A 25611-nucleotide genomic window follows, 5' to 3' on the forward strand; every position below is an offset into this window, starting at 1 on the left:
GTGGGTTCTATTACCTCATATACTGATCCCCGGACCCACTAACATGATTGGAAAATATTAATTGATGTCATATGTAGCCAAGATATACAAATCTCCCATAGTATAGCATCTACTAATGAATGTACGGTGTACTTAATGTTCAAAACTAAAAACTTATTTTATACTTGAGATGAAATTTAGATTGCAGTATATATTTCTTGGCTTGAAAACAATTAGAATTAGAATTAATGCTCATGTACAAAAATAATATTAGGATTGATTCTTAAATCATACAGAACTCTATTAAGCAAGCTATGATGATCGTACTACCAGTAAAGTTCTCCGTAGTGAACAACTTTCTAAACGTGGTAGACTTAAAACTCAAGCCATCTATGCACATTTAAGTGTTCGCACTGAACCTCTTGCCACACCTTCCACGTGATTCAAAGCATCATATTGCAAATGAAATCTGTGTCCGGTTGCATGAAATTATCGCCCTTTCAGAGTGTGAATGAAAAAACAAACAAAACAAATTAGCCCTTTGTACTAACTGCGCTGGTTATTGTATATTTATCTGTATCCGGTGCGGCGAATGTGAACAAAATAATGATTTTGTCGAAGTTAATATTGAAAACTTGTTCTAGAATCGAAACAAATTGTTTGGTAATATGTTTGATCTATAAAGGTTTCTTTCAAATAACACAGTCTTATGGAGTTAAGTTTCTTTAATTGAATGCAATTATTTACAAGACAACCTATATCAAAATTGCATTTCCAGAGAAGCTGTGAAACTAAAAAAATCCGATTTAATTCAATATAACGCAGATACAGTCCAAATGTCCAGTGTTTTTCACCATTAAGAAAAATAACATGTATGTCAAAAATACAGTCAATCATTGAACAGCTCAACATATTAAATCTTCAGATGTTTACAATATAAATTATGACAGTTACATTATATGTTGATTTTTAGACACACCAGTACAGAATTAAAGCGAGTCTCTTTTTTATTTAATCACCGAGCCATAATTAAGTTTTTAACATTTACTTAGACACTATGCTGCCCACAATAATTAAGCAGGTGTAAATTTGACGATTAAGGTTAATTCGTGAGACGTGTATGAGAACTATGATCAGCAGTTGTACCACCATGTTAACTGAAGTGAACATCCTGTAAGTGAAAATATGCCGACCAAGTTGTCATTTGTTTTCATCGTTTATTCTATCAGGATGGACATCGCTCATCATTCGTCACATAAACTTGGCATACTGCCAAGTACACCGAAAAGGAAAATGACAGCATGTACGCAGCACGCAAGGCGTAGAAACGTGGTTTTGTCAATCAAAAAGTAACATACACCGTCACCTCGCCGTCTTTATAACGCATTTGTATTTGATTTGTAAAGGTGCGTGATTAATTATACGCTATTACCCATTCATACATTTCTACATTCTATAACTTATCAGACTATGTTGAATAAACTGAATTGAAACAATAACGATTAAAATAACAAGACCAATTCAATTAACTAATCGCTATGTTGATATTGACACCTATCGGAAGTGCTTTATTTGCACATTTTGAATTACACATTGACTACAAAAGAAAACACCGATTCATTGACCAACTCAAGAATCTATAAAATAAACTCTTCCCAGCTTTCCACATTTATACATCGATAACCAGAAAGACATTTTATAGAAGTTCAACCAAAGTTGTGCAGCAATTTTACGATGAAGTACGTTATTATCTTAGCACTGTGTGCGTTGTTCATGGTTGGTGTATGTTACGCTGACGGAGAAGTCTCGAAGGTAAGCAAATTTCTCGTAGAAACAAATTGGTCGGTCGGACAGAGAATAGCTTTTTTGCAGTCTCCGTTCTAATATTTAATTGCATGCATTGTGGAATTAATAATGATAGTTGAATGGTTAAAACGTATGGTCGTGAAGAAAATAATTATACAATATTGTAACGTTGCAAAACATGGCCAACTCATTAAAATATATATCCACGGTGCTAAACCAAACAAGTTCTGGGGATAGGTGTTTCGTTTTGAAAAGAGTAAGAGCATTTTACTTCACATGTGAAGACCGCCTAAATCATTCTGAGTAATGCCACGATAGATTCTCACAGAATCCTGCAAATAATATTATTTTTTTATAAACATAATATCTAACTTCTAGTTTCACAATTATTTAGTTACTCGAAGGTTTCAGACTGTAATTCCATTAATACATTGCTAACATCATTTATGATAATATTTCGTATATTGACGATATTACATGTATCGTTTGGGAAAATAGGTTATATTTTATGAATACACTAGATTACGCCAGTGGTGGCGCAACTTTAATGTGCTTATACATTATAATTTGATAGTCAATGCTCTATTGGACACACGTGCTTAAAATATAATGTCCCCAAGTACACCCGGCGTGTTCTGAAATCAAATAAATTTCAGCTGGAATTGGTTATTACCTATATATTATCTGCAAATTTAAATTCTGATACGTTGTGGCAATATATTTAATAATAATGCTTGCTTTCTTAAAAAAAACTGCGAAATACACACAGTAAATGTTGTTTTCAGCCACGGACACTCGTTTTAGTAACCGTGTTTCATCAGTGTGAATCACACAATTTATCGAGTATAACATTGTTGAAATGAATTGAGAAACTCTCAAACGCAAGTTATTTGACCACTCGCCAGATAAAAACGTCAGAGTGTTGTGGAAGTGATTAAAATTACTTTCTCACGAACGTACCATACCTTCTATTCACAAGTCACACAGCACAGAGAGTTTTTGGCTGGCATCGGTGTGGAACGTTAAAATGCTCACAGCGTAGAACGCGCCGTAGCGATCACGGCTGCAACGTTTCAGTGGCGGGTTTGCCGTACATTTTTGCTTCATATCAAGAATAACCCGAACCTCAAAACGGAGTTTCTTACTTAATATACGCTCTGACACGTTCGCTGTTCATTTCGGATGGCTAAAGTTCTTTAAATACCTTAAAAGCAACTCCGAGAGCAACAGTGGCCGGGCAGCACCAGTGCGGCACTTTATCGTTGCGCAGTAGTTTCAGTGACGTCATCTATGTGATATACCCATATAATATCCACTTGGCGGGCAATATACCATGTAATATCTCATGAGACCAAGTCTCAACCAATCACAGCATGCGTAACAGCAGTGAGATGTAATAAACATACATATTTTAACATCAATCTCGCGTGATATCGGGTCGTGTTTACAAGTGAATTTAGTACCAGGACTACAAGTAAAACATCGCAATGTGATTATCTCACCATCATATATTTTTCCACGATATGCGATATGTTATTAGACAAATAATGATTTCGTTATTTGTTTTAAACTATCAGGCTGATAGCATGCATTAGAGGTTACCCTTGACGACACATACGCATGCGCGCTCTTGGTCGAAGTTAGCGAAACCTCGAGAACAGCCCTGCTTATGACGTTCAATAAATTACTTTTGTTACTTTTTGGAAAAGTGTTGAATTAGTCTAAAACAAAATAACACTCCGCTTGTCGATATGCGGTTTGAATATACTTTACGAAAAGTCTGGGTGCGATCGGATACAAAGTTAAAACATCTAAACGTGATGCACAGTTTTTCTGTTCAATTTCAGCTTCAGCAAACTATCATGAATTTTGTTGGGTAACTTGTTTTCTGTCGACCTTGGAATACCAGCTAAAACCTAGCAAACATAACAGATGTACAGATATAAAGCCAAAAACGTTGTACGATACGTCATGGCCGAGGCGATAACGTGCGTAGTGATTATTAAAAATAAATAACACTTTTTGCATATTGAATATGAGACAATTTGGCCACACGACCCATGTATGATATAGTATGGGAACAGGCCAGTTATGTAAAATGTAACGTTCGAATAGTCAATATATTTGGTGACAAATTATATTGTTTTTATTATAGGTGGACTTATTAGAGGAATTAGAAGAATATCTGAAGGCACGCGACGCCGCCAGTACAGACGATGAGAAGCCACCAAACAAGAGAGGTGAATATCAGTTACTGTAAAGGGGGTAATTATTCACTGGGTTTTAATTTAGCTTATTTCGCTGACTGGAAAAATGCGCTAAATTAAAACACAGTGAATATGTAAAATTTAGCATAGAACACATTATCTAAATGATAAAACCGTGAATTTAAAACCCACTGAATATGCCTGAAATGGTAAATCAGTGAAATTTAAACCCAGTGAAAATTAGTCATTTTACAGTAGTTTATTGCATCATCATTATTCATAGCATTTTAGTTCTAAATACTTATGCATATGTTGCAAAACTGCAGAATTGTGAATGTAATTTAAGATAGAATAAACAACACGATTCAATTACACTAGTAGACGTCGACGTTATTAAGATAAATATGCATTATTTAGCTTTAGAATATAATTCATATTGAATACAATTCAATACAATTCAGACGCTCATTTTTTTTCTTTTTTATTTTCTCACTATATAGGTTGTTATTACTGGAAGGGTAGCCTGCGTGGAAACTGTTAACCGTCTCATGGATATCTCTAATACACATTCACTGATAACGAACTTTCGGATTAGTAATTATTGTGAAATTGATGATTCCATTTTCATTTTCACAAGGAATATATTCACTGATTTGCTATGCTATTTCAATATTCAGGGATACATGCTTTTGTGTTTCATGTAATGCTGGATGTCTTTTAAAATGTGCATAAATATATTAAATATAATACAAGAAAATATCTGTTGATGAATTCTTAGTCTGTTATTATTATTTTATTCTAATTACTTCACAAGTGGAATTAAAAACTTGCTCTCATCATAGTCAAAAGTTGGATCCGTTATATTCGTCTCTGAGTGATATTGCAACGTGATTCAATTTTGTCATCTTGATCATTATAAAAATTATTTATAATGTATTACAGTATGAGTGAATATACACAGTTGTGAATATATAATTATATAAAATGTATAAATGTGATTTATAATAATGAATATATAAAAATCGTCATTTCAATTTCTGGATAGGAATAATAGGTATCAATAAAGTCGAGATCTTAAATAAAGATGGTGAAAAGGCATTCCCATTATTATATTTGTAGTTTTGAAAACGCTGAAGAATAAACATAGATAATATTGGACATCACCTAGGAAACTGATTCAAATACCTCACACACGAAACTTAACGTACAATACTTTTAAAACGTTCAATTTAATGACATTCCTTAATTTTCGGCTTTTTCGCACTCTGGTACAAATACACTACTCGCTGTTGTCATACCTGCTCATGCGCATACGATTTCACAATACATATATATCAACTCATTACTCTAGCGGACGCTTTTGCAGACAAAACGAGCTTACATATTTCAAGATGAACGCCTTAGTAAAGACGGTAACGCCTTAGTAACCTGATGAGTGGAACGGTAGTTAGTGTGTCCGACACTTTATTAGAGAGATTGCAAATTGAATACAGTAGGAAAAAGTACATATTGTCAAATTATTATGATGGCAGCGGTCTTGCTACTAGTTCTCATGCACACAAAATACCAAACTTTCTTTTATCAGAGACAAATAGAACTATTTCTAACAACGCTTTGTTTTGATGTAAAGAAGTAAACATAGCCAGTCAACAACAGATTAAAAACCCTCAGATTCGTAGAAATCTCGAAAATTATTTTGCACTCGAAAAACTAGGTTTACAAAATAACACAAGAAAACACTAACACAGATACAAGACTTGCACAAGCCATCTAAGATGAACTGCAATAACGTAAGATTAAAACTTATTCAAACACATCACTGGGATGACACATATTGACAATTATTGAAGCTGATGGTGATGACGTTACGAAAGAAAATCAGTTCATAGTCACGCCCTTTATTGTCAAGTGATATAGAATACCTTTCCCCACAGGTATGAAAAGTATAAGCCCTTACTGATGACAAAAACGGCAAATGATATCACAAGAGTTCTAGTACCGAATGGCTTGACTGAAGTTCTCAAAACACTGTTCTTCAATTGGTTGCCTTTTTCCCAATGACGACATTTTACTTACAATTAAGCAATTGGTTATCTAAACCTAAGAGGAGTATTTTGTACAATGATATTATTCAATCTGGAAGAGTGAATTGTCTGAACTATTCTGAGCAGTGGTGGTCATGTTTAATATATGCAGACTAACTGGTATGCCTACTAACTTAAACTATAATTTGTTTTGTATTCGTATGTAGTATTCACACAGAAAAAAATATACAGCAAACACCAATTTTGGCACACAAAACAGTTCTGCTATTTCAACGTGTTCTCTGACTGTTCATAGATGGATTAGTGACACAAAAACAGCTTAATAATCCATGGTATTCACTAAACCAAACAAGTTTGCAAAGCTTCTGTGAGGGGCATCCTGCTATGCACACACCATACAATGACAATATATGACCATGTTTTTCAGTTGTGGCGTTTGAAGGAAAACACACGAAGCCTCCTAATTAAGGAGGCTCACTTATATTCATATTTGGTAGTTAATTTCTCGTTACCTGTTCACAATTTCAAATTGTGAATTTTGTACTATATATTGACTTAAACTTTAACAACTGCAACTTAAACTTTAAAAAGCAGCCTAACAACATGTGCTATGCTTTAGCAATTTTAAAGTAGCAATCCAAACTGTTTCAATATTTGTAAGAAATCATCTGGGAGGCAGGATGTGCAAAGTTATCACAACTCCTATCATTTAAATAATCAGGTGTGACAGGTGTTTAATTTTATCAACAATTTTCATGTTGACATTTCGTAATTTAAACCTCTGTTTACCACCTGTGTCTTCACTAACAGTGGTATGTACTGTGGTGTAACAACAAACAGGCCAAAAACAAACCTTTTTAATGCAAATCGAGCAAATATAAGAAATAAGTGTTGCAGTGACAGATATATTCACATTCAATCAATCAATCAAAGAAATTTATATAGCGCCAGTATCAAATACGACGTATTGTTCAGAAGGCGCCGTATAATTAAACTGTTGTCAAAGACTTTGGTAAATATGGGACTTTTACGACTCTTTCTAAAGGTATATATTGTAGGTTTCTGATGCAAGTCTAATGGTAAAGTATAGGCATGGATTTGCTCGAGAAAATGTTCACCCACTTAAGTTGAGAGTATGCAAAAAACATTTGGCTGAAGAGCGGAGTGTGCGAGGAGTAGATTTGAAATGTCAGATATGTAAGAATGTCTTCTTACGCATGACAATTCTCGCATTCTGTGCATGTTGAATTGGCTTTTATGCAGACAAGAAATGTTGATGTTGTGAAGAGAATGTGCACTACATTATTTATGTTACATTATGTTGATGAACATTTTTCAGTGACGTATTTTTTTTATTTATTTGTATTTACTATGCTCATCACGTCTGTACTCGCTTAACTATGCATGGTCGAACACAATACAAACCAGTAGCAGCACCATCCCAAAATCCCAAAGACAGGTTGTATTTGATGTTAGCAGACACCCTTTGAATACTGGATATGCCTGTAATGGAAATAACAATTTCGCAAATGAATTCTTATTAAAAAACGTAGACATGGATTTTTATTATTTTATTGAGAGCTATTGCCCTTAATACGGACTAAACGAGTACTCTTTGTTAGATATGTGGATTGCGTTGTTATAGTAACAGTAATTTTGGAAATGATTTTTTCTGATAATTCAAAGGCGTTTGAATGGCTTCTCATGAGATTTTTCATGAAGAGTTGCTCTTAACACGAATCCATTGTTTAGATTTCGGCGAAGATACAGATATGATGGTACAACACTTGATCTTTTTCATTTATAACTTAACAAATTCTGTACAGATTTACTTGAATACAGGAATAGGGCCATTAAGCTATCTTTTGGGTCATCTTATGTGGACTGACTAGTTGGATTGTCAGAGGACTATCATTATTTCATCTTTTAGATGCAGTATTCACAATCATGGTCGTGAATGATAACAACAGAAATAAGCCGAGCAGGAATGGAGTTCAGAGAATTAATTTATGTTTGGTGAATTTGTAATTGTGTTGCTCAACTATTGTTAAAAATATTAAATCGGGTGCGATTTCAATGACTTTGTTTCCCATGCTTTAACAAATCGACCGTGGAATGGACAAGATTTATTTAATAAAGAGTCATAATATTGAGCTACAACAACATTCTAGTGTCTGATTAGCTGATATTGAGTAGCCCATGCATGTGTACGTGCACAATTTAATACACATAATGTCAAAACTTAACAGCTCTGCGTGAACAAAATGACATATATCAATACTATATGTTTATGCGCCCTCTATCGCTGCACGGTTACATAGTGACCTGATACACTGATTCTATATATAAAGGAAAAGCCAGATAACACGCGCCACGACACAATAACGGCAGCCTACATCCATCAACAACATGAAGATTTTTGTAGCCATCATCTTGTTTGTCTTCATCAGTGTGTTAGCGTTAACTACAGTCACGACACTTGATAGAATGGGGATTGACAATTCTCTATTGCAGGATGAAATCAACAACGAAAACGATGATGTTATAAGGGGAATGTCCTTTTCATGCCCACCTTGTTGTCGACCGATCTGTGGATATTGATGGATTTTATTCACTGGGATGTTGTTTTCTTGTTCATTCCTTCTGTACTCTCCGAAATGTCCATATAGCACACTAGTGCATACTAGTAGCAGAATTATCACTATATCGGACGACCAATATTATTCTGATACATGGAAACACCGTCAATATGGTAACATTCTAGACTAACATTCTAAAATAGCAGCATCTAATAACTGTTTCAAAACCATATTTGCAAAACCATATTGAATGCGTCATTTGACATTAATTCACCATGACAAATATGTCGTTTAACATTTTATGTATTCTATGCAACAAATAACGTAAAATAACGAATATAAAGTATGATGGAACTTCAGAGTTACAGTAATAGCGAGACTAGTGTGGAGTGTACAACCAAACCTATATTCTCTTGTACGTGAATATGTATTGTAAAAACACAACCGAAGATAATCCATTATAAAATGTTTGTGTTTACATTTCAACATGGTCTTGTCATTGATGGTTACAGAGATATGATGCTGGTGATGACGCCATATTAGTCGAGTTATTGCAGATAATCAGCAGCCTACCTGCAGGGAGGGGGTTTATCAAAACTAATGACTGGAACACCACCCACGTGCCTGCCTCATGACATTAACATTGTAATGACAAACAATGAACACAGATTCATAGATGGAACAGGGATAATTTAAATTTCTGTGTACATAAACGATGTTGTTAACAGCCCTTAAACACATAAGTTTTCAAAACATGTGTGCTAACCTAAATATGGAATATGTTAAAATCAATAAATCGGTGAACATGGTGAAATTTTGCAATTAACTCGTGTAACAATAGACAGATATATCTTTATGATGGTACTGCCATATTGAACCATGCTGAACTATTCTAGCATGATATTACGGTCACCACATCTGTAATTTTACAAAATTGGGAATTTCCTAAAGTCAAATTATAGTACTATACTACAGTAGTATATTTCAGGTAGTGCTATTCCTACACTTGGAAGTGGAAAATGTCTTTACCAATGGAATTATGCAAATTCTGGCTTTTTTCTGAGATTTTTGCAAAATGATCCTGGCTCATTTTCTTCAACAAAACCGTAACAGCGATAACCTGATCCATGGGTACATTATCACGAGTCTACTAATGCAAACGTTTATATGTTTACTTTGGAATCAACGTCGAATATCACGAATATGAATATTTAAAAAAATGTAAATACACCTTTCCTGTAAATTAATACTCATTGACAATGTGTTACTATGAATGTAATCCGTCAGATCGGAAGGCCTGTCATGGCATCGCTATTGTTTTTATCTAAATTCCATGAAATAATAATGACTATAAAGTCAAACGAATATTTCGCTTAGACATTTGTATTATGATGTCACAGGATCGTTTCGTCGCGAGAAGGCACGACCTAAATGGAGATCTTTTGGGAATAAAATATATGAAAACACATTGTAAGAACACATAGTAATAAATTCACAGAAACTGAATTGTCATTGTTAGATGTCTTTTCAATTAGGAATCAACTGAATAAAGTAATAACTAATTGTACAGTATAACATAAATTGTAAGCTCATACCAAAAATGGAAGATACACACCAATACAAACACTTTGAACAAACAATTAGTCACAAAGGCTGGATGCCCCGTGCGTCCTTGGGATAACTATTATTGTAACACCGAAGTTCGGTCATGCTTTATATTTGTTATTTAACGTTTTGGATTCACTCAGCCTATGTAACCCTCCCATGTTTGTTCAAACAAGTGTGCATAATGAATCATCGACAACTGATTCAGTTGCAAAGAGGCTCAATCACCGGACACTGACACCATTATGACATCATTCAGAGAATTTTTACTCTGAGTAACAGGAATTGTGAATCGATTATAGCATTTACACCAAATTCACCTTACATTAGTTTGTTCATAGATGTCAAATCGATAACAAAGCAGTTGTTTCGTGTCAAATTGTCTGTTTCAAGAGCGATTGAAAAAAAAGATAAAGACCATTTTCTTCCTTCATAAGCAATATATTTATGTACACAATAAAAGATATACAACTTTACATGAAACAGAAAAACAGGACTTCCCTGCATATCGAAATGATCAGAGCAAATCAGAAGATGTATTTCTTGTTGAATCGAATTTTTTCACAATATTAACTGATCACTAGCGTTCATCACGTCGATTAAACACATAATTATATAATTGATTTTATATATTCTTTGTCTGTGAAGCGACGGCATATACCGGATTACAATTGTTAACAGTCTCCAAGCATTTTGCCTTTCCACGGAAAACAAGCTGAAAAGGAAAAGAGAAAGTATTCAATAAATTGAGGAGACATAATTGATACATTTGAGCGTGTGCTACAAGATGAACAAAATGTTTAATTTTACAAAACATTTTTACTGTACTTCAGTAGTTCATTGAAAAACATGCGCACGAATCAGTTTATTTTTCAATAATTTATGTTCGCCTACCTACAATTGCACAATATATTGGTATTTCCAAGGATCCTGCGCTAAACTGTTCACGTTAGTCAAATAATCAGTTGATATTTACCTCGCTTGCTTGGTGGTTGCTCATCATCTGTGGCGTCAAGTAATTTTAAAAAATCTTCAAATTCTTCGAATAATTCTGTCTATAATAATATAATATAACAAGTATTGAACATGTATGTTGATATTTGAAATTAATATTTGGCATTACTATGTTTTCCTGCTATGTATTATATATATATTCACATTAGTCTTGTGTGATGTTCATTCCAGAAGTAATTTAAAACGAGTAATTCAATTTTTCTTTTAGTTGTGTGCGTTTTTATGAGTGAAGAAAACCCACATATATAAAGTAATTACACGTCACTACGACGAACGCCATTTTGAAAAAAAATGCATATCATTAATGGTCTGGGAAGATGATTTCCATTCAAGGGGTCCACTGGATGATATTAGTAGCTGTATTCAACATGTGAATAGTCTACAAATGCGACATCGCTGATAACGGTATATTCATGAAAAAAATCTCTAGAGGACAGTGTAATATTCCCGTTAGAAATTTGTTATTTTGTTGTATATTTGTTGATAGTTTGAGTGGACCTACGCAGTATTGTTAATGTAACATTAGTTGTAAACATACTATAACTAAAATGTAAAACTGGAATTTATATATGATGTTTGGAAAATGCGTTATCAAAATACATATTCTATTCTATCGAGTTGTATTATTTATTTACTTAGATGGGGAAAAATACTGATAATATATATTGCGATATTATTAGGAATTATACCAGCTCGAATAAATCTGGTAGTTTTTTTTATTTAATATGAAGTCGGTTGTATTTTGAACGGCATTTTACATTTGTTAGCGATTTTCTTTTCAAAAATTGTAAAAAGGTCTTGTTTGAATTAAATCCAAAAATGTGTGATGGTGTCTACCCTAACCACTTCATGTCAACGATAGCTATATTTATCTTACCTTTACGTTTTCTTCATCAGCATAACACACACCAACCATGCACAATACACAAAACGTAAAGACAATAAAGTACTTCATTGTAAACTTCTGTACAAGTCGACTATTCAAGGAAAACTCTAGCTGGTTATCGATGTTTGAATGGTGATAACTCAGTAATGTGTATCTTATATAGTTTTGGGGTTGACGAATGAATCAATGGTTTTCAATCGTTTTCCGGTGTATCATAACCAAATGTTGTAATCAACGCACATCCGAAAGATGACAATTGTATTATATGAATATATATGTATTTCAACGACTAGAATTGATCTCATCTTTTTATTCACTTTTGTTTCAATTCAGTTTGTTCTTCACTGTCCAACAATTCACTGAATTAATGTATGTATGAATGGGTAATAGCGTATAATTAATCACGCACCTTTACAAATCAAATAAAAATGCGTTATAAAGGTGACGTGAGGGTGTGTGTTGATGTATTTTTTCCATGACTTCCTGTCATATCCAATTATTGTCGGATGTACAGTATCAAGCTTCAATTCAGTTTGTGTATGTAAGGTATTCACGGTATCTCTAAATTAATTATGCAGGAATTCTTTATTATATGCGTTTTCCAGAACAAATGAAGTGTGAAGTGTGTGTGGATCAAAACGTGTATGGCGATTGGTGAACAATTGGAGGTGGTCAGCATAAGAAAGTAATTTAGCTATAAATTCCAAACAAATGAGATTCTACAATGATGTCTCAGCACTTGACGGTGAGCGATGTTTTTCTAGATGGAAAATAAAGATAAACAACAACTTAGGCTGACCTTTATATGATAGAAGGAATCGTGCAGAAGGATACTTTGAAGAAAATCGGTTTTGAAATGCTGATACAAATATTTCTTATATTACCCATACCTAAATAATAATAGAGCCATTTCTTGTGACGATATTTGAACAAGTTTTATGGCCTGATAAAGTTTGTATTTTGGGTTTTATTTTAATCCGTAGTCAACCTGGAACAAGTTGTGCGGACAGTAAACTGTTGGTAATTAAATTGTATTACAAAACAGCTGGTCCGCGTTCAATGTTTGTTCGTACATAATAAGAGTATTTCTACTTTTACCCACGAGTAGAAATTGTGCAATAACAGTTATTATTATACGTCTGTCACCGTAACGCCATAAGTTACTTACATAACTTGTCGTAATTTTGAGGTATTTTACTTGGTATTTTCATCATACCATATAAGGAAATGCGAATTCAAAATATGGAATGATTACGCGCGTAAGCGCCCTCTAATAATACTAGGGTTTGACGAATTGTAATAGGGCGTAATTAATCTCGCATTTTTAAATACGCTACAAATACGTGGGGGTGTGTGGTTTATTCAATAATTTACAGGCATCCTGTCATATTCACCAATATATATGAAAGTGTGCTAATTGCAAGGTAACTGAAAAATAACTTGTTTAATAACGTTTTTCTTTTTTCAGGAGAGAAGGGGTCACGTTGAGGATAGTCATTACTAGTTACAAATATAGATCATTTTAGTCATACTCGGTTCACTAAAACACCAATGATATGTTGACATCTGTAAGCTTGTGCATAGCTGTGGTCAACATAGACATATATACTGCAAAGTTAGTTTAAATATTAAATTATTGTCTTAAGCTGATATTAATAACTTGATTAATGCGGGTGCAGCTGTAAAATACCGTACTTTAGAAAATGTCATTATTGGTCCCTGTCGGACGTATCAAAAACGAGGACTCGCGTTTTGGGTTTCATTTCCTAAACTGTCCGAATATTCCTGGGTCGATTACGGTCGGGTTCATGAGAACCTACATAAACATGCGATGATGTCACATTGAATTAAACCGTTTAAAAAAGCTGCCGAATTTTCACGTGAAGTCAAATGTACGGTATCTTGGAACCGTTAGAATGCGTTTTTCACGATGAATTCTTCATGCGTTGTTCCAGGAAATAAAAGTGAGGTTTGAATGTGAATGAGTCGTGATGATTGAAATCCAGTAAGGACAGTAACGAGAGATGGCTACTCAAGGTAAACTGTAATACAATGCAGTGGAGACAGAATTGTTAAGATAGACAGACAAATAATAAATTTATTTGTTACAGAGGTTTAACTGAAAGGTATGAATCATTGGGATTCACCTGTGGTTTTCAGACTTTGTGTGTGCGGTTTACCACAAAACAAAATGACAGTCAATCATATTTTTCACACCGTGGAACAAAGTGGTTCTCAAGGCCGTGCGTTGTGTTTGTATCAAAACGTGTTGTACCAATGAGGAGTTTGTCTTTTTGTAAGTTGAATATTATGCCGTGTCCTGGAATGAGTTTATCATTTTCTTTGCTATGTCTTTCCGAGAGGAGTCGGTTTAGCTAGGAATCGTTTTTCAAAATGGATATGTATGACAAATACAATCTCTCAACACCCATATGTTTTGATGTTGAGTAGCGGTTTTACGCTACTCTTTTGAAGTATTAGTCATCGAATTAGTTAGCAGACATAACAAAAGATATAGTGGGTTATGTTACTTTATATACTGATACCCGGGCCCACCAACATGATTGGAAACTGTTTTTGCCATGTGTAGCCAAGATATAACGATCTCCCATAGTATATCATCTATGGTTGAATCTCCGGTGTACAATGACTTAATGTTCAAAACTAAACACTGATATTATACTTGAGATGAAATATAGATTACAGTGTATATTCCGTGGCTTCAGAAGAATTAATGCTCATATACAAATGAAATATTAGAATTAATACACCAATCACATCATATATTAAACAAGCTATGACTGTTCGTAGTAACAGTAAAATTCCCCATAGTGCACAACTTTTTAATCGTGGTAGACAACTTCAGATAATGCAAATAAAATCAGCTGTGACTGATTTCATGCAATTATCGCCCTTTCAGAGTGTGAAAAAAAAATTCTACTAACTTCGCTGGTTTTTACATATATATATATATCTGTATCCGGTGTGGTAAATGTGAAAAAAAAATGTTTTTGTCGAAGTTAATATTGAAAACTTGTAGATCTAAAAAAATGTTTTTACTGGATAAAATGTTTGATTTATAAAGGTTTCTTTCAAATAACACAGGCTTACGGAGTTAAGTTTCTTTAATTGAATGCAATTATTTTGAATTAGGATGCACCCCAAATTATGTGTAAGACAACTCTATATTTAAATCACATTTCCAGAGAAGCAGTGTAACTAGGAAAAACCCGATTCAATCCAATATAACGCAGATACAATCCAAATGTCCAGTGTTTTTCACCATTAGGAAAAATAACCTGTATGTCAAAAATACAGTCAATCATTGAACAGCTCAACACAATTAATCTTCAGATGTTTACAATATAAAACATGACAGTTTCTGTTACATTATATGTTGATTTTTAGACACACCAGTACAGAATTGATGCGAGTGTTCTTTTTTATTTAATCACCATAAAATAATACTTTATTACATTTTACGAGACATAATTAAGTTTTTAAAATTTACTTAGATACTATGCTGCCCACAATAATTAAGCAGGTGTAAATTTGACGATTAAGGTTAATTCGTGAAACGTGTATGAGAAATATGATCAGCAGTTGTACCACCATGTTAACTAAAATGAACATCCTGTAAGTGAAAATATGCCGACCAAGTTGTCCTTTGTTTTCATCGTTTATTCTATCAGGATGGACATCGCTCATCATTCGTCACATAAACTTGGCATACTGCCAAGTACACCGAAAAGGAAAATGACAGCAAGTACGCAGCACGCAAGGCATAGAAACGTGGTTTTGTCAATCAAAAAGTAACATACACCGTCACCTCACCGTCTTTATAACGCATTTGTATTTGATTTGTAAAGGTGCGTGATTAATTATACGCTATTACCCATTCATACATTTCTACATTCTATAACTTATCAGACTATGTTGAATAAACTGAATTGAAACAATAACGATTAAAATAACAAGACCAATTCAATTAACTAATCGCTATGTTGATATTGACACCTTTCGGAAGTGCTTTATTTGCACCTTTTGAATTACATATTGATTACAAAAGAAAACACCGATTCATTGACCAACTCAAGAATCTATAAAATAAACTCTTCCCAGCTTTCCACATTTATACATCGATAACCAGAAAGACATTTTATAGAAGTTCAACCAAAGTTGTGCAGCAATTTTACGATGAAGTACGTTATTATCTTAGCACTGTGTGCGTTGTTCATGGTTGGTGTATGTTACGCTGACGGAGAAGTCTCGAAGGTAAGCAAATTGCTCGTAGAAACAAATTGGTCGGTCGGATAGAGAATAGCTTGTTTGCAGTCTCCGTTTTAATATTTAATTGCATGCATTGTGGAATTAATAATGACAGTTGAATGGTTAAAACGTATGGTCTAGAAGAACATAATTATACAATATTGTAACGTTGCAAAACATGGTCAACTCATTAAAATATATAACCACGTTGCTAAACCAAACAAGTACTGGGGATAGGTGTTTCGATTTGAAAACAGTAAGCGCATTTTTCTTCACATGTGAAGACCGCCTATAGGTTCTCACAGAATTCTACACAAATAATATTATTTTTTATAAACATAATATCTAACTTCTAGTCTCACATTTGTTCAGTAACTCGAGGGTTTTAGACTATTATCCCATTAATATATTGCTAACATCATCATCAAGATAGACAACAACAATATTTCGTATATTGACAATATTACATGTATCGCGTGGGAAATAGTTCTATACTTCACTTTATATGGTACGCCAGTGGTGGCGCAACTTTAATGTGCTTATACATTATAATCTGATAGTCAATGCTCCATAAAACACACGTACTTAAAATATAATGTTCCCAAGTACACCCGGCGTGTTCTGCCATTAAATAAATTGGTTGGAATTACCAAATTTAAGTTCTGAGACGTTGTAGCAATCGATTTAATAATAATGCTTGCTTTTATAACTGGCCTCCTCGGAGATTTAGATGGAAGTGTGTATGCTCCAGAATTAGAACGTTGTGCCAGTCTAGAGCGTACAGATTCATATATTTATATAATAACACGATTGTGAGGGTAATATCACGATTTGTTGCCTGCCGAAGGGATGATGGTAATGGCCATAATATTGATGATGCCAGGGCCGAAGACCATCAGCTCGAACAAATAGTGATATTGCCCAAATGACCATGTATTAGTTATTTTTTACATCGAACAGTCATCCACCATGCATACTCACATCTACCATACATTACTAACACCAGCTCTCCCAAAAAACACTTATATTTGAAGTATACAATATTTTATTTTATGTATTATAAAGTTTCATATTACTCGATAGAATACATACATTGTTTTTTTAAAAAAAAACTGCGAAATACACACAGTAAATGTTGTTTTCAGCCATGGATACTCTTTTTAGTAACCGTGTTGCAGCAGTGTGCATCACACAATTTATCCAGTATAACATTTTTGAAATGAATTGAGAAATCCTGAAACGCAAGTTATTTGACCACTTGCCAGATAAAAATGAGTCTCGGTTGGCATCGGCGTGGAACTGTCAGGGGGATATTCTTCTACTCGGGGGGAAACTCGTGTCGTCTCTATATCTCGTCCCCTTGAGGTACGGGATCTGGAAATTCACTTAAGCTTTACAGTCAAATAAGACACACACAACGAAATACGTTTCAACTCTCGTCTTAGTCGATCAGTCGAGCACTCTTTAACACACATTGGGAAAAATCCCCAAGACTATCGCAAGGCAGACCCAAGACTCTCTTAGACTGCGTCAACACTCGCCCCAAGTCTCTCCAGGACTGGACTCTGTTCTGGTCTACTCGCCAAGACCAACTAAAACTCTCTTTATTCATTTTCAAAACTCTAACCATTTACAAAGCAGTAAAAAGACTCTAAGGCGTAACCTTCAATCATAAAGCCAATCACACTAAGTACTGAATACGTCATATCTTTTGATTAATCGTTCACTACATTAATAACTACGGATACCAACTGTCAGAAATCGTAGTCAGAATAGCGACGGTTATCTCGTAATTAGTTCCAAATCACTGAGCCATGTTCCGTCCAAAACTTCAAGTAGGCCTAAACGATGACAGACATAACACAGCAATTCGCTCGTAATCAGCTAATTAAGTCGGTTAACAGATACGCGAAAACAAATTCATGACAGAACATTCAAATGCTCACAGCGTAGAACGCACCGTAGCGATCACGGCTGCAACGATTCAGTGGTGGTTTTGCCGTACATGTTTGCTTCATATAAAAAATACCCCGAACGTCAAAACACAGTATCTTACTTAATATCCGCTCTGACACGTTCGCTGTTTATTTCGGATGGCTAAAGTTCTTTAAAACCTTAAAAGCAACCCCGAGAGCAACAGTGGCCGGGCAGCACCAGTGCGGCGCTTTATCGTTACGCAGTAGTTTCAGTGACGTCATCCATGTGATATACCCACGTAATATCCACTTGGCAGGCAATATACCATGTAATATCTCATGAGACCAAGTCTCAACCAATCACAGCAGTGAGATGTAATAAACATACATATTTTAACCTCAATCTCGCGTGATATCGGGTCGTGTTTACAATTGAATTTAGTACCAGGACCTCAAGTAAAACAGCGCAATATGATTATCTCACCATCATATATTGTTCCACGATGTGCGATGTGTTATTAGACAAATAATGATTGCGTTATTTGTTTTAAAATATGAGGCTGATATCATGCATTAAAGGTTACCCTTGACGACACATACGCATGCGCGCTCTTGGTCGAAGTTAGCGAAACTTTGAGAACAGCCCTGCTTATGACGTTCAATAAATTACTTTTGTTACTTTTTGGAAAATTGTTGAATTAGTCTAAAACAAAATAACACTCCGCTTGTCGATATGCGGTTTGAATATACTTTACGAAAAGTCTGGGTGGAAGCGGATACACAGTTAAAACGTCTAAATATGATGGGCAGTTTTTCTGTTCAATTTCAGCTTCAGAAAACTATCATGATTTTTGTTGGGTAACTTGTTTTCGGTCGACCTTGGAATACCAGCTAAAACATAAACACAACAGATATACAGCCAAAAACGTTGTAAGATACGTCATTGCCGAGTCGATAACGTGCGTAGTGATTATCAAAAATAAATAACACTTTTTGCATATTGAATATGAGACAATTTGGCCACACGACCCATGTATGATATAGTATGGGAACAAGCCAGTTGTGTAAAATGTAGCGTTCGAATAGTTAATATATTTGGTGACAAATTATGTTGTTTTTATTATAGGTGGATTTATTAGAGGAATTTGAAGAATATCTAAAGGCACGCGACGCCGCCAGTACAGACGATGAGAATATACCAAACAAGAGAGGTGAATATCAGCCCATTAGTCTCACGTGACTAGTTTATTGCAACATCATTAGTCATAGTATTTTAGTTCTAAATACTTATACATATGGTGTAAAACTGCAGAATTGTGAATGTAATTTAAGATAGAATAAACAACACGATTCAATTGCACTAGTAGCTGTCGACGTTATTAAGATAAATATGCATTATTTAGCTTTAGAATATAATTCATATTGAATACAATTCAGACGCTCAATTCTTTTCCTTTTTCTTTTTATTTTTCCACCATGTAGGTTGTTATTACTGGAAGGGTAGCCTGCGTGGAAACTGTTAACCGTCTTATGGATATCTCGCCTATTATACGTATTCAATGATAAAGAACGTTCGGATTAGTAATTATTGTGAAATTGATGATTCCATTTTCATTTTCGCAAGAAATATACTCACTGACTTGCTATGCTATATCAATATTCAGGGTTGCATGCTTTTTTGTTTCATGTAATGATGTAAGTCTTAAATATATTAGATATAATACAAGACAATATTTGTGGGCGAATTCTTAGCCTGTTATTGTTATTTTATTCCAATTACTTCACAAACGGAAATAACAACTTATCAATGATGCACAATTGCTCTCATCATAGTCAAAAGTTGGATCCGTGATATGCGTCTCTGAGTGACAATGTGATTCAAATTTGTAATGTAATACAATATGAGTAGATGTGTAATAGGTATCAATGAAGTCTGGGTCATAATAAAGATGGTGAAAATGTATTCTAATTAATATATTACCTCAGTTAAAAACTCAAAAGATGAAATTGCTAAATAACTAAAAAACATATTTAACATCCGGGTACTTTTCAAAGCTATGACGTTTTAGTATCTGATCGCATTCGTATACGCCATTGTACATATCCGTTCATGCTGCCAAGCATTGTGTACTACTAGTATAAATTGAACTTTTATATGCACAATGTGCTTTTTAAAACTTAGAGCCTTATGCGTTTGAACCACAGTATTCTGAGAGTGGAAGCCCGTTAAAGTATTATAAGCCCAGAGTGTTTTTACTGGGCGTCGATGATATTCTTTAAAATATGCGTGTAAAAGATAATAATCGTGATTTGCATGGTAGTTTGGTTCGTGCTTTTGGTTTATGAGAAAACTCGCATTAATTTCAGAGGGCATGGCGAACGTACACAACGTGGTTCGCATCCTTTATATTCTGTCATTTACTCAGAATGAACCCCGATGTTGCAATACTGGAGTAATCCATATTTCTTTCTAAAAGCCAAAAATGTGATCGTTAAGCCGTGTACCTGGTTATTGGGCATGGTTTACTTTGAGACTATCATGAAAGGCCTAGGGTTTGAACGATGTGACATGATGTTGGCGACCGTGATTTTCAGCATCATCACTCAACAAGTTATTGATTGATTCCGAAAAACTTCTTGGACAGGTTATATTTGATACTAGCGTACACCATTTAAATACTGGATATGGGTAGGATTGAAATGGAAATAACAATGAATTCTTACTAAAAACGTAGAGATGGATTTTTATTAAATTATTGGGAGCAGTTGCCCTTAATACGGACTAATTGAGTACTCTTTGTTAGAGATGTGGGTTGCATTGTCATAGTAACAGTAATTTTGGGAATGATTTTTTACTAATAATTCAAAGGCGTATTAATGGGTTCTCGTGAGATTTGTCAAGAGGAGGTGCTCTTAACACGGATTAATTGATTAGATTTCGGCGAATATACAGATATGATGCTACAGCACTTGTTTTTTTCATTCATAACTTAACAAATTCTGTACATATTTACTTGAATACAAGGACAGGGCCATTACCAACATTTTAAGCTAGCTTTTGGGTCATCTTATGTGGACTGACTAGTTGGATTGCTAGCCGACTATCATTTAGATGCAGTTTTTCACAATCATGGTCGTGAATTATAACAGAAATAAGCCAAGAAGGAATAGAGTTCAGAAAATTAAATTATGTTTGGTGAATTAGTTATTGTGTTGGTGAACTGTTAAAAACATTAAATCGGATTCGATTTCAATGACTTTGTTTCCCATGTCACATGACCAACACGATCTATCCATTAACTTAACCTCTTATCATATAGTTAAATTATTCAAACAATCTCGAAAAGCATACGTCTAAATGAAACAAACAATTCCCATTCCATAACATTATAATAATGATTGTTACAATTGTATAAGTAATGGTACATAAAATATTATTTGTTATATTTTAATAAGCATGCTTTCTGTATCTACCAATGTAGATCTTGGTTCATCCCCTCACATTAAAACATTCAGTGAGTAACCTGAAATTGAATAGCCACATTTCCGTGATTCTGCTTACATATCAATAAAAAAGTAATTAAATGACCGTATACCGTATGTTTATTTGTTTATTTTGTTACAATGACCTTGATTTCGTTTATGTCTTTTATAAGAATTAATTTTGAAAAGGAGGGCATTATTATACAAAACTTTCCCATACCAATTTTTGGAGTATTATTTTGCACCAATTATATAAGTCTATGGGCTACTGTAGACCTCCTCTCTCCCTTGGGGATTTTCAATGACCATAATTTTTAGTTAGCCAAGACCCTCACCTATCTTAATCAGGTTGATTACCATAACATATGTGGTGGGTGTGAAAGCCACGGTTGTTGCCATGGCAATGTGTTTATGAAATAAGGAAAATGAAGAAAATGACAAGTAAACAACATACAAACTCAAAATAAATGTATATGTATATAGTTTTGATGATGTCATGTTGATTATGACCATGACCAGGGTCATGGTGTAAACAAAAGAAATGTTGAAAAATGATTTTTGTTTGAAAGTTGAGGCCAGAATCAATTGTCCCTCATTTCAGATGGATGACACCTAAGCATATACTGCTTGGAATGTCATTATGGCATTTGACAGAAAGAGCAGACATCGTGAAGTTGGTGAACAGATTTGGGCAATGTGTGTCATATTCAGTTATATTAGAAATCCTGACTGCTATCCACATGGTTATAAAATGGTAGTTCAATTCCACATGACAGTCCATTTCAAGACACAAGGTAATAAAGAGCTGCACTCCTGTTGGGACAATTTTGATGTCAACGAAGAGACAACATCTGATGCTGGAACAACTCACTCAACACATGGGCTTGTGATTCACGAGACAGTCATTGACCAATCAAATGATGACAATTATGAATTACCTGACATGGCTAGGACAAAGAAGCGATCAGTGACAGATGAAGTTGAAATAATGGAGCCGTGTTTTTTTTTCAAAAAACATGTTGAACCCAGCCTTAGTGTTCAGATTACTGAGCCTCAACAAACAAGAGAATATGTTTCAGCCGTCAAAGTATCTGCTATGGATGCTGTGCAGAACACTGCCAAAAACAGTTATCCAAAAAGTACCTAGTTGGGGAGGTTGGATTTCTCTTACTGGAGAGAGAGGGGAGTAAGAGGATCAATAGTGGAATATATGGAAAGCATGACTGTGATGCATGTGATAAAGATTTCTCAGGAATCATCTGCTGTTGTTGGTCAACCCTACACGATTGTTTCATTCGATCTAGCTGCTGCATATGGAATTGTATGGACGTATCCAAATCGAGTCAAGAATGTCATCATTCAACTTGGGAATGGTAAAGAAGTACAAGTACAAGTTGCGTGCTGGAGAAAAGGGTAAAACACCACAGTTACGGATAGAGTATATGTATAAGGCATGGCTCCTTATGAGTTTCCTGAGGGCTACTAAAGCCAATGATATCACCTTTCATATGGCCTGTCTGCATGAAATGTTCCCTCTCTTCTTTAGTCAAGAAAAGCCAAACTATGCAAGGTATACATCACTGTATTTGAATGTGCTCCTTAACCTTTTAAACGCACACCCTGGCTCTATGAAGCTTCTTGGGAATAATGAAATGAGTGTGAATCGATCTCGTGTTCCGAATACTTGAAATGCTGTTGATATAACAATAGAACAGACTTGGCAGCCAATCATAGATGGAGTTTCATACAAGAGCAGACAATCGACAGGCACTCGAATCTGCTGGCATTGGAAATGATGAGATGAGTTACCACAAAAATGTCACCACATCAGAGTTTGTAAAAGGAGAATATGCAGTGCAGAAGATGATCACTGCCTTCCAAAACTTCATCAATCCCTTCATGATACCTGATGTGCACAATCTGTTTTGCATGTCATCAGGGAGACCAGTTTCAGACGAAATATCCATTGATTTACTTGCAGTTGACACACATGGCACCAACGCATACAAGAGATTCATAGAAGAGAGACTAGTGCTGAAGACAGTCACTTTTAATGCACCAATCAAGAGACTAAACTTGAAGTCGTTTGCATCAATGGCAGTATAAGAGTCTGTAATAAGTTCAACAAAGAGGACAAAGGAACTGGTATTTGGGCAGCTCATACTACTTGCAATGAATCATGATCTATGCATGGAAAAGGTGGAGTCCAGCCACTGCCGATGGTGCACCATACAAAAGTGACAAGGCAAAACTTCTGCAAAAGAAGAGGGGCATACTGTGATAAGCAGGCCAGATTCTGTAGTTCATATTATTTATGGAAATGCATGTTCCAATCACTAACACACATCCTACAAAGAGCTGGCTCGGCGTATCTTAGCACAACTACCAAATACTACCCATGTTGACTTTACCACAGATACATATCAGGCTCAGAGTAGCAAGAATATAGAGAGGGAATGCCACGGCACTTGACTTTCACATCCCAGAATTCTAAAATACGCATTATTAAAGCACATATAGTCAAGTATGCCACTGCTACACCAATGTTACCAATTTACATTTGATATGTTATTGATTCTAGACAATGCCTTGATATTATTTTTCAGGAGTAAGTCGACACCAGAATCATTCTCCACTGCTGTCATATTGCAATACACTGCATAGATTCAAATGCCACCATAGTCTGGACTCCTGATTCAGATGTTTTTCTCTTGCTGATAAAGTTTTCATAGAATATCAGAATACCACTAATCTCGGACACTGGTGTTGCAGACAAACAAAGGTTGATTAACATCAGCTCAGCAGTCCAGGCAATTGGCTATGAGCTATGCAATACATTGCTTTCATTTCACACATTCACCGGGTGTGATTCTATGATGATGATGATGATGATGATGATGATGATGATGATGATGATGATGATGATGATGCTGATGATGATGAATGATGATGATGATGATGATGATGATGATGATGATGATGATGATGATGATGATGATGATGATGATGATGATGATGATGATGATGATGATGATGCTGATGATGATGATGATGAATGATGATGATGATGATGATGATGAATGATGATGAATGATGATGATGATGATGATGATGATGATGATGATGATGATGATGATGATGATGATGATTAAGATAAATGAAAAGTGGCATTATAGAGATTACAAAGTAAAAGTATAATAGTAACATGTACACTATAGTAGAAGTATAGCAAAACTGTATGTTTGACATTGATCACATGCTATGTTTTTGACCTTAATAATGAAGTATAATAAATACAATGTTGAATAACAAAGCATTTTTATTATTTTCTTGAAAAATAATGAAATAGCTCAAGAAAAAAAAAGAATTTTAGTACAAAATCTCAAATTTTAGAAAAAAATCCTGCTTTTTTCTATTTCCCTTTGATTTATTTGCGACCATGACCTTGTATAACCAAGGTAATGGTTGCAATCAATCGGGCGTTATCAGAACTATATACCTAGACACTAAGTTTGTGTTTTTATGTTGCTTAGTTTTAGAGATACGACATTTTCTAAAATTCCAATATTTATCACTGCGTTGCCATGGAAACAATCTGGCGCCCACACCCCGTTGTGTTGTCACAGGAAGCGCTGTCCCAGCACAGATCTGTGTCATGTAACGCTTACTAGCCGTTTTTAGCTAAAATAGCGCTCCGCCGCCTCTTTACACTTGTGTTTATACACGGAACTTGATATTGCTTTTCACAGTTTAACTTGCATTTAATCACATATTTTAGTTAAATATTGTTTAGACAGTGAAATAGTAATTTCATACATAATT

General features: G+C 34.7%; 2 long non-coding RNA genes across 4 annotated transcripts; one reads left to right on the top strand and one right to left on the bottom strand.

Annotated features, from left to right (window-relative positions):
- Window positions 1-1652: 1652 nt before the first annotated feature.
- LOC102807055 (uncharacterized) lies at window positions 1653-20051 on the top strand. Of its 3 annotated transcripts, none has more exons than XR_014931119.1 (3): window positions 1653-1791; window positions 3941-4025; window positions 19789-19963. It is a non-coding gene; the product is annotated as an uncharacterized LOC102807055 (long non-coding RNA). The 3 variants fall into 3 exon arrangements; XR_014931118.1 differs by lacking the exon at window positions 19789-19963 and adding an exon at window positions 4493-4749; XR_438230.3 differs by lacking the exons at window positions 1653-1791; window positions 3941-4025 and adding exons at window positions 16258-16396; window positions 19433-19517 and having other exon boundaries at window positions 19789-20051.
- Window positions 10642-12246, bottom strand: LOC144349949 (uncharacterized). The gene is made up of 3 exons (XR_013420099.1): window positions 12113-12246; window positions 11198-11276; window positions 10642-10936 (listed from the first exon to the last, which is right to left on the bottom strand). It is a non-coding gene; the product is annotated as an uncharacterized LOC144349949 (long non-coding RNA).
- Window positions 20052-25611: the final 5560 nt, after the last annotated feature.

Source organism: Saccoglossus kowalevskii, chromosome 12, assembly GCF_978046115.1.
Source record: "Saccoglossus kowalevskii chromosome 12, keSacKowa6.1, whole genome shotgun sequence".
In the NCBI taxonomy this organism is placed as follows: domain Eukaryota; kingdom Metazoa; phylum Hemichordata; class Enteropneusta; family Harrimaniidae; genus Saccoglossus; species Saccoglossus kowalevskii.